The 8,543-nt window shown below is 58.2% G+C and overlaps 1 long non-coding RNA gene across 1 annotated transcript; it reads right to left on the reverse strand.

Moving 5' to 3' along the window:
- Positions 1-747: 747 nt before the first annotated feature.
- On the reverse strand, positions 748-5,323 carry LOC147650578 (uncharacterized). Its single transcript, XR_015276402.1, has 2 exons — positions 5,229-5,323; positions 748-3,310 (listed from the first exon to the last, which is right to left on the reverse strand). It is a non-coding gene; the product is annotated as an uncharacterized LOC147650578 (long non-coding RNA).
- Between the last annotated feature and the right edge of the window lie 3,220 nt (positions 5,324-8,543).

An 8,543-nucleotide genomic window follows, 5' to 3' on the forward strand; every position in this document is an offset into this window, starting at 1 on the left:
CCACGCTCGCTGGGCTGCAGCTGAAGCAGAGCAGCTTCAGCGGGGAAGCACCGAAGGCAACTTCTTGTCAGTGTGATTTGAAGTGACACTTCCCTTCCTTCCCAGCAGCTCTGAGAGACCTCCCGCTCTCCACAGCTCTGCTTTGGTCCTGGGGTTTTATCTCCTGAAATTCCCTCGTGCAGCAGCGCTGGTGGGTGAGATTCAGCCTGCTCTCAGCTCGAGTGGCCTCACTGTGACAGGCAAAAAAATAATAATAAGGAAAAGAGGGCGCAGCGATCGCTGTCAGCAGTGACATGTGGCTGTCTCTGTGAGAGGCTGGTGACATCTATCCCCCTTCCCAAGGAAGCGTCTCCCGGGGCAGGACAGCAGGAGCACAGCCTGTCCCATGGAGCACAGGGATCAGAGGGGCTCTGTCACTGTCCTCAGTGCAGGGGGGAACTGCCCCATCCCCAGCTCTGCTGAGGGGCTCCTCGGGGACCACGTCCTGCACCTGCAATTTCCTGGCTTGTGCAACCTGCACTCCAGGCATGTTTACATGAATTCCAATCGGAATCTGCATTCCAGCACGGACTGAAGCTTCGCCTTGCACCCAAAGCCTTTGGTTTCCTTTTCCTTTCTCTTTCCCCCTCCATTTTTCCCCCCTTGTTGAGCTCCATCCCGGTGTCCCCAGGCTGGCAGGCACGAGGTGCAGCAGGAGGGAGATGACAGGAACCTGTGGCCAGCTGGGAACAGCCACTGGCTCCTGAGCTCAGCTGGGATGGGAGCTGGATCCCAGTTATTGATTGCAGGGATGCTGAGGATTTGGAGCAGGCTGGATTGAGTAATGGGCTGTAATTTGGTCCAGGTTTTGCAAATACATTGATGAATATCCAAAAACGAAAAAAGGAACACAAGCCCTGTGGAGATTCCTGGGAAGAGGCAGAGCAAGGCTGTGCCTCCATGAGCTCCTGGGCTGTGTTATCCCGGGGCAGCTCCTCACAGCAGCCACCAGCTCAGCAAATCCCAGCTGGATCCTCTGCAGGGGCTTTGGGAAGGGCTCAGGGCTGAGAGCTTTTGGCACCTCTCATCAGCCAGCTGGAACATAACTGCTTCCCACCACTGCTTCCCAGCCTCCCTGGCTTCCCTGGAGCAAGGTTTGGGGCTTGATCCTGATGCACCAATGGATGCTTCTTTCCCTTCCTAAAAGCAGGTCCCAAAGACAGAGCCCAGGCTGGCCCCAAGCAGCCCCAACACACCCATCTTCCTCTCCCTGTGCATTTTCCCTGTGCTTTTCTCCTCTTCTGCATCCTCTGGGATCTCTGTGTCCAGAAAACAGGAAGGTCACAGGCAGAGAGGCAGCGCTGGGCTGGTTTGGGGGGTTTGGTTTTGCACCACAGCAAGGCTGGAGGTGCTCAGGTACAGGGGGACAAGGAACATCACCGAGGGACCCCTCTCACTCCCTCTGGAGCTGGGGGGGCTCCCGGCTGCGTGCTGGGGGAGGGAGGTTTTCAAAGGAACTCATCCCAAGGCCACATCTGCTGCATGTGTTTAAAACAACTCATTAAAGTTCCTGAAAGGCCTAAAAAATGAGTAATTCTCTAAATGAGGGAGGCTATAATAGCCTCTAACAAGCTGTAATCGGAGGCTGGTGAGCACCTCCGGAGCTCGTGGGCTGGGGGGCCCCCCCCGCCCCCAAAAACACGGGGATGGAACACGGGACCACGGGGGTGGACATGGGCACGGGCAGGGAGGGTGCCCGGCAGGAAAATGTGGGGAGAGGGGAAATAACAGCCAGGAACAAACAGATTTCAAGGGAAACAGCAAAGACTCCAGGAGATGTATGGCTCTGGTTGTAGTGGGGAGACCACACCACCCCCAGGGCTGGGTTTGTCCTGCTCTTCTGGGCAGGGAGGTCCTTCTCCTTTCCTTCCAGCAGAAAATACCAAGGCACAGGAGTCCAGCAGGGAGGAGGAGGAGGTAAAATAGTCCAGGAAAATCTTGAGGAGCTTGTGCACAGTTCCCACAGCTCCAGGGCAGGTGGGATGGTGGGAGCTCCTCATCCCCCACTGTCTCCACTGGGAGATCCCATGGCCAGGATGGAGGCCAGCAAGGTGGCAAGGGGGGCACTGCCCTGTGGGGTGCTGCAGTTGTCTTCCTGCTGGATCTGGTGCTTTGAAAATTGTCAGAATTGCTTTTCCTTCTCCACCAACTCCACGTCAGCACACGCCTCCCCTTCCCCAAACACCTCCTGCTGCCGCAGCGCCGGCATCGGCTGGGGATGGATCCACCAGCCTGCACCAGGCCTGGGCTGTCTTCCCACTGCCAGCGAGCAGATGACATTTCCCTGGGCTCCCAAAGAACTGGAGCACATTGGAAATTCAGGATTCAAGATGTTCAGCTCTTGTGAACAGCTCACGCTTCTATACTGGGAGATGATGCACCAGGCTCCTGGCACAGCTCCGGGCTCTGACATCAGGGAGGGACATCACTCATGGAGCTGGGCCTCAGCCCAAGCCATGGCCCAGCCGCTCCTCTGGGGCTGCTGTGTCCTTGGGGTGAGGATATTCCCAGGAGGAAGAGGATTTTGGGTGGGAGTTTGTGGTCTGGTGCAGCCTCTGCCTGCCCAGAGCTGATGTCCCCCTTGTGAAAGAGGAGCCAGTGGGATGCACAGAAGGAGATGAAAAGGACAATCAGAGCTGTGTCCCTGGCAGGTCTGGGGACATTTCACATGTTCTTTGTTTCTTAAAGCTCTGGGCCCTGGCAAAGCAGGTCCAAAATGAAGGTTCCCTCATGGCCACAGGGAAATGAAACTCCAGAAACAGGAGCAAAGTGTCCCCAGAGCACCCTGAGGGGTGGGGACAGAGCCCCATCAGCCTTGCTCCATCCCCTGAGAAGCACATTAGGATTTCTCTCAAACTGTTTTTGGGTGGGCCTTGACTTCCCAATCTCTCAGGTTGTCATTGGGGTGTTATTAAACAAAATCACTTAAGCGAACCTGGGGTGTCCCTGCTCCCTTGGGAGTGTTAGTGCAGGCTGGGCCCCTCTGGATTTCCTGTGCCTGAGGTCACCTGTGCCTGAAACAGGAGCCCGGGGTGATCAGGTGTGTCCCAGCAGGGACACAGCCTCAGGGCTGCTGAGGTTGTGAGCTCCTCCAGGAGCTCCCGCGGTGCTCTCTCCTCCCTCTGGAGCAGGCACGGTGCTCGGATGTGATCCTTGGAAGCCGGCGTTCCGGAGGCACCGAGGGGTACAGGCTGATGTCACTGCTGCTCTCAGGGTGGGTGTTTATTTATCCAACTGTCATAATGAAATTCCAGTCAGTCAGCCAGGTGTCCTGTCCAAGAGGAAGGTCAGGGAGAGAGGAAACAAGAGGCTGTGAGATGCACAGATGGATCCTCTGCTCAAAGGAATGGGATCATGCACGAGAGAACACGAGGTGTGAGAATCGTGTGAGCTGTCCAGACCATGAACAGCGCAGGGACAGCACAGGGACAGGAGCCCCTGGGCCCCTCCAGGGCTGCCACACACGGGTGACACCCTGGGACAGCATCCTTGTACACCTGGGACAGGGAAGGGAGGGGAGGGGAGGGGAGGGGAGGGGAGGGGAGGGGAGGGGAGGGGAGGGGAGGGGAGGGGAGGGGAGGGGAGGGGAGGGGAGGGGAGGGGAGGGGAGGGGAGGGGAGGGGAGGGGAGGGGAGGGGAGGGGAGGGGAGGGGAGGAAGGAAGCAGCTGGGGGGACAGCTTGGAGGGCTCACAGCCTATCCATGAGATTGTGATCCTGGTATTCCCAAGCCTTTGGGCTCCAATGCTAACTGGAGCCTTGGACCACCTCTTCTCCACCCAGAGGCAAGTTTCTCTGGAAACCAGAGAACAGGGGAAAATCCTCCCACCTCCCAGCTGCCCGCATGGCTCATGGCTCCAGAGCTGCCTTCCTCCCCCTCTCACACCTCCCTCCATTCCTGCAAGGGCCTGGGAGATGTTAGATCATTTTTCCAGCTCCTCCAGGTGTCCGTAAAATTAGCTGCAGATTCCTCCTCGGAAAGGGGAGCAGCAGTGAGGAAGAAACCTGAATCCACAGTGGTGCCCCCTCCCCACGGTTTTGTTGGGGAAGAGAAGCAGCCCTGTGGATGGCAGGAACACCCAGAGCTGTGCCAGGGGCTCTCTCCAGTGGGAGATCCTGTGATGGGAAACATCCACCTTCACCTGTGAACACCCAGGACCAGCATCCCCATTCGCCTCTTGCTCCCATTTCACTGGCTTCAGCCTCTCCTTTGGGGAGTGTGGGGAGAAGTGAGGATGGGGAAACCAGCTCTGGCCCAAGGTGCAGTGCTGGCCCAGAGGCCCCCTGGCAGAGCCTGTGCCCTGCAGGACATGCCTGTCCCTGCAGGGAGGATTTCAGGCGGCTGTGCCAGCTCTCTGCATGTGGAGTGTGGAGCCATCAGGGCTGGAGAGAGCAAACAGCTCCATCAGGCACAGGGAGAGGGATGGTTTGAGGATGAGGTGGTGGCCAGCAGCAGGTCTGCCCTGGATCTTCATCACGTCTGGAATGTCAGAAATCTGCCGGCTGGGGGAGAGGGACGGGGCTGGGGCAGGTGGAGATGCTGGGGTGCAGAAGGAAGGGGGTGCAGAAACCAGAGCCAATTTCTTCTCTTCTTCTGTTTCCTTTTTGTGCAGGCAGGAATGATCTCATGTTTTGTCTAATCTAAATTCTGTCAAGCAAGCAGGGAGCAGAAAAAAAGAGACGGAAAGCGAGCAAGGGAAAGCTGCACAGTTAATAAAAATCTGCCAGACACATGTTCCCTGAGTCCGGGGAGGAGGGGGAGCAGGGATGTACAGAGCCTTGGGAGAGAATGGGAAGGAGGGCTGGGGTCTGTGAACCCTCTGTGCTGAGATTCATCCTCTCCTTCACCTGATGAGAGCTTTTCAGCCAAGGCACAGCCACCCTGGGGCTCCGTGTCACAACCTGGCTGGGCTCACCGGTGGCTGCCACTTGGCTTGGCGACCACAGGCCCCTGTGTCCCTTTACCTGTGTCTCCAATGCCTCCCAAGGTCGTTAGGAAGGAAGGAATGCCAAACACACCAGCAGCTTCCCTTCCCTCCTTCACATGGCACGTTTGCTCTGCGCTGTCTCACTCACTAAATCACACGGAGCGGGACAGACGCTCCCTCGGACGTGCGTGTGGAGGGAGCCTGAGGGAAGGCTCAGAAAAGCCTTTGCTTTTCATTCTCATCCTCCAGAAAGCTTTTCTCACCTGATAGATTTCACCGACTTTTGTTTTCTCTCGCACAGCATCGGCAGGCGGAGCAGCGGGAGGCACGGCCGGCACAGCTCGGGGACACGGCTGGAGCCGCTGACACCGTCACAAGGGGTCCCTTTGCTTTGAAATGTGCCTTTTCTCAGCCAGAGCTGTTCCTCTCCTGGCCACAGAGACGTTTGTGCCAGCGAAAAGCGGGAGGTGTTGTGGGGGTAGGAAGGGGAGGCTGGAGGTGGGAGCAGCCCAGTTTGTCCCCGCTGCTGGCTCATGGTGGCAAATGCTTGTCACATCATCCTTGTGTCACATCCGCACTCAGCTGCCAGCATGACAACTTCCCAGGGGAGAGGAGTCCTTGCCAGTGTCCCTGCCAGTGTCCCTGCCAGTGTCCCTGCCAGTGTCCCTCCCGTGTCCCTCTCAGTGTCCCTGTCAGTGTCCCAGCCTGCAGGGCGCAGGTTGTCCTTGGCACGGGGTGTTCTGGTTGATTCCTGATGCCTCACCACGGAGCTGAGGCGGCTCCAGCGTCCCCCAAAAGCAGCAGAACCACCAGCAGGACCAGTCAAATCTCCACTGGAGTCTCCAGGTGGGATGGGAGCCGCTTCCAGGTTTGCTGGTACTCAGCTGCTGGTTGGCACCTGCAGCATCCCAGGTGTGTCCAGGGATGCTCCGCCAGGGATGTCCCTCCATCCTTCTGACATGGCCCAGGAGGGGCTGTGAGCTGCCTGAAGAGAACAATTCAGTCCCACGCAGCACGGGGGGAGCAGAGATGGAGACCAGGGAGTGCAAGGGAAGAGCTCTGGGCTCTGATCGAGCTCTCCAAACGAGGATCCTGAAATGCATTCCCAAGCCACAGAAACCACGCTGGAAAATTGGCTTCGGGTTCCGTGCTGCCAGGGATGGAGAGGGGGCTCGGCAGAGCCCAGATGGGGCCTCTTGGTGTCGATTAACAAAACAAACAAACAGCGTTGCCCTAATGAGCTCCGGCTCCGGGGGGAGGAGGGAACTGGGACCGGCTGCCATGTGCGCTGGCTTTGGGGGCCCGGCCCCGCCGTCAGGCAGTGCCCGTGGCCCTTCCCGGGGTGACATTCCCGGGGTGGCATTCCCGGAGTGACATTCCTGGGGTGACATTCCCGGGGTGACATTCCCGGAGTGACATTCCCGGGGTGGCATTCCCGGGGCGACATTCCCGGGGCGACATTCCCGGGGCGACATTCCCGGGGTGACATTCCCGGGGTGGCATTCCTGGGGTGACATTCCCGGGGTGACATTCCCGGGGTGGCATTCCCGGGGTGGCATTCCCGGGGTGACATTCCCCTGCTCCCACAGCGTGGTCCTCAGGCACCGGGGGATGCCACCAGCATCTTCCTGCGTGTGCCCCGCTGGTTTGGCCTCTCACATTCCTATTGTTTCACCGCAGGACAAAGTGTTCAAACCCAGGCTGTGTCCCTGTGGGATGGAGCTTTCACAGCACATTTCCAGGAGGGGACGTGGATTTTGTCCTGTGCCGGCACAGCCTGGGGTGTCCCCCAGGGGTGAGCTCTGTGCTACCCTGGGTGTGGAGGGGCAGCCCCGCTCCCAGCCCTGCCCTTCCACCCCGGAGCCAGGCAGGAATCACAGCAGCACTGGGCTGCTTGTAATAAAATCCCAGTGCTTGTAAAACCCCTTTCAAGTGAGCCCCCAGATGGCATTTCCCCCGCTCTGCCTGCTCGCAGCAGTGGCGGAGCCAGACCTGTGGTAACAGAGCTGAGGTTCCACTCCAGGGGCTTTTCCCCACTCCCTCTTCATCTTCCCATCTCCAGGGTCCATCGAAGCTCCTGGTTAACTGCTGGCTCTGGGAGAGACCTGAGCCCCAGCAGGGACCCTCTGCTCTGCCATGGGGAGCACCCTGGTCATCAGCACCTCTCCAAGCCCTCAGTGATGTCAAAGGTCCCTTCCAACCCAAACCATTTTGTGATTCCACGATTCTCGTCACCAAAAGGCTTTCACAGGGTTTGTGTGCACCCAAGACCTGAACACGTGTGGCACAAAAGGCACAAAATCGAGAGAGAGAGATGCTGGTGCTGAGGTTCAGCTGATTTTCCATCATGTTAATTTACAGCACCCTGGGCGTATCCCAGGATCTCGCACATGCTCCAAACATCCCGGTTTTCCTGCTGTTGTCCTGGAACACAAGGTGGTTTCAGGGGCCTGGTGTGCTGGGGCAGTAATGAAACCCGTCTGGGAGCGATCGCTTCTTTATCTCCCCACTCCGTGTTCCTGAGGACCACATTTTTTAATTTGTGTTGGATAAACAATATGGGATTGTGTACGCAAAGAAGCTCTAATTATCCCCTCGGGTTGTGTTTCCTTAAAGGAAATGAACTGGGCACGGTGTTCCCTCTGGAGAGGCGCACCGGAGCAATCGCTTCCAGATTTCTCCCAGTGCCACGAGAATCCTCAGCTCCGACAGCCCCCAGGAGGGCAGAGGGTGCTGTGTGCTCTCCTGGGGGCTCCCTCCATGCACACGGGGGGCCTCCTGCAGGAATAAACTTGTAAATAAATCCTGGGGGCCTCCAGCAGAGAGGGGCCTTTTGGTCTGGGAAGGGGACCAGGGCCTTGGGAAGGAGTCCTGAACCTTGGGAAGGAGACCTGAGCCTTGGGAAAGAGACTTCAGCCTTGGGAAGGAGTCTGGAGCCTTGGGAAGGAGTCTGGAGCCTTGGGAAGGAGTCTGGAGCCTTGGGAAGGAGACCAAAGCCTTGAGAAGGAGACCTGAGCCTTGGGAAGGAGACCTGAGCCTTGGGAAAGAGACCTGAACCTTGGGAAGGATTTTGGAGCCTTGTGCAGCAGGGGAGTGGATCAGGCACGTGGAGCTGCCCTACCCAACAGCCTGGGGCACCCCTGGCTTTGCTCCCCTGTCCTGCAGCCTCAATTCCCCCACCCCCAGCTCTGCTCTATGTCACAGAATCCTGGAATGGTTTGGATTGGAAGGGACCTTAAAGATCACCCAGTTCCACTCCCTGCCATGGGCAGGGACACCTTCCACTAGCCCAGGGTGCTCCAAGCCACATCCAACCTGGCCTTGGACACTTGCAGGGATGGGGCATCTACAGCTTCTCTGGGCACCCTGTGCCAGGGCCTCACCACTCTCAGGGAAGGATTCCTTCCCAATATCCCATCTGACCCTGCCCTCTGGCAGTGGGAAGCCTTTCCCCCTTGCCCCGTCCCTCCAGGCCCTTGTCCAAAGTACCTGCCCAGCTCTCCTGGAGCTCATGCTGCTGAAGAAATGCCACCTCATGTCCCCACAGAGCCCAGGTTGTCTGGGCAACTCCCCATGTC

This window comes from Cyanistes caeruleus, chromosome 14 (genome assembly GCF_971803275.1).
Source record: "Cyanistes caeruleus chromosome 14, bCyaCae1.hap1.1, whole genome shotgun sequence".
NCBI classification, from domain to species: Eukaryota; Metazoa; Chordata; class Aves; order Passeriformes; family Paridae; genus Cyanistes; species Cyanistes caeruleus.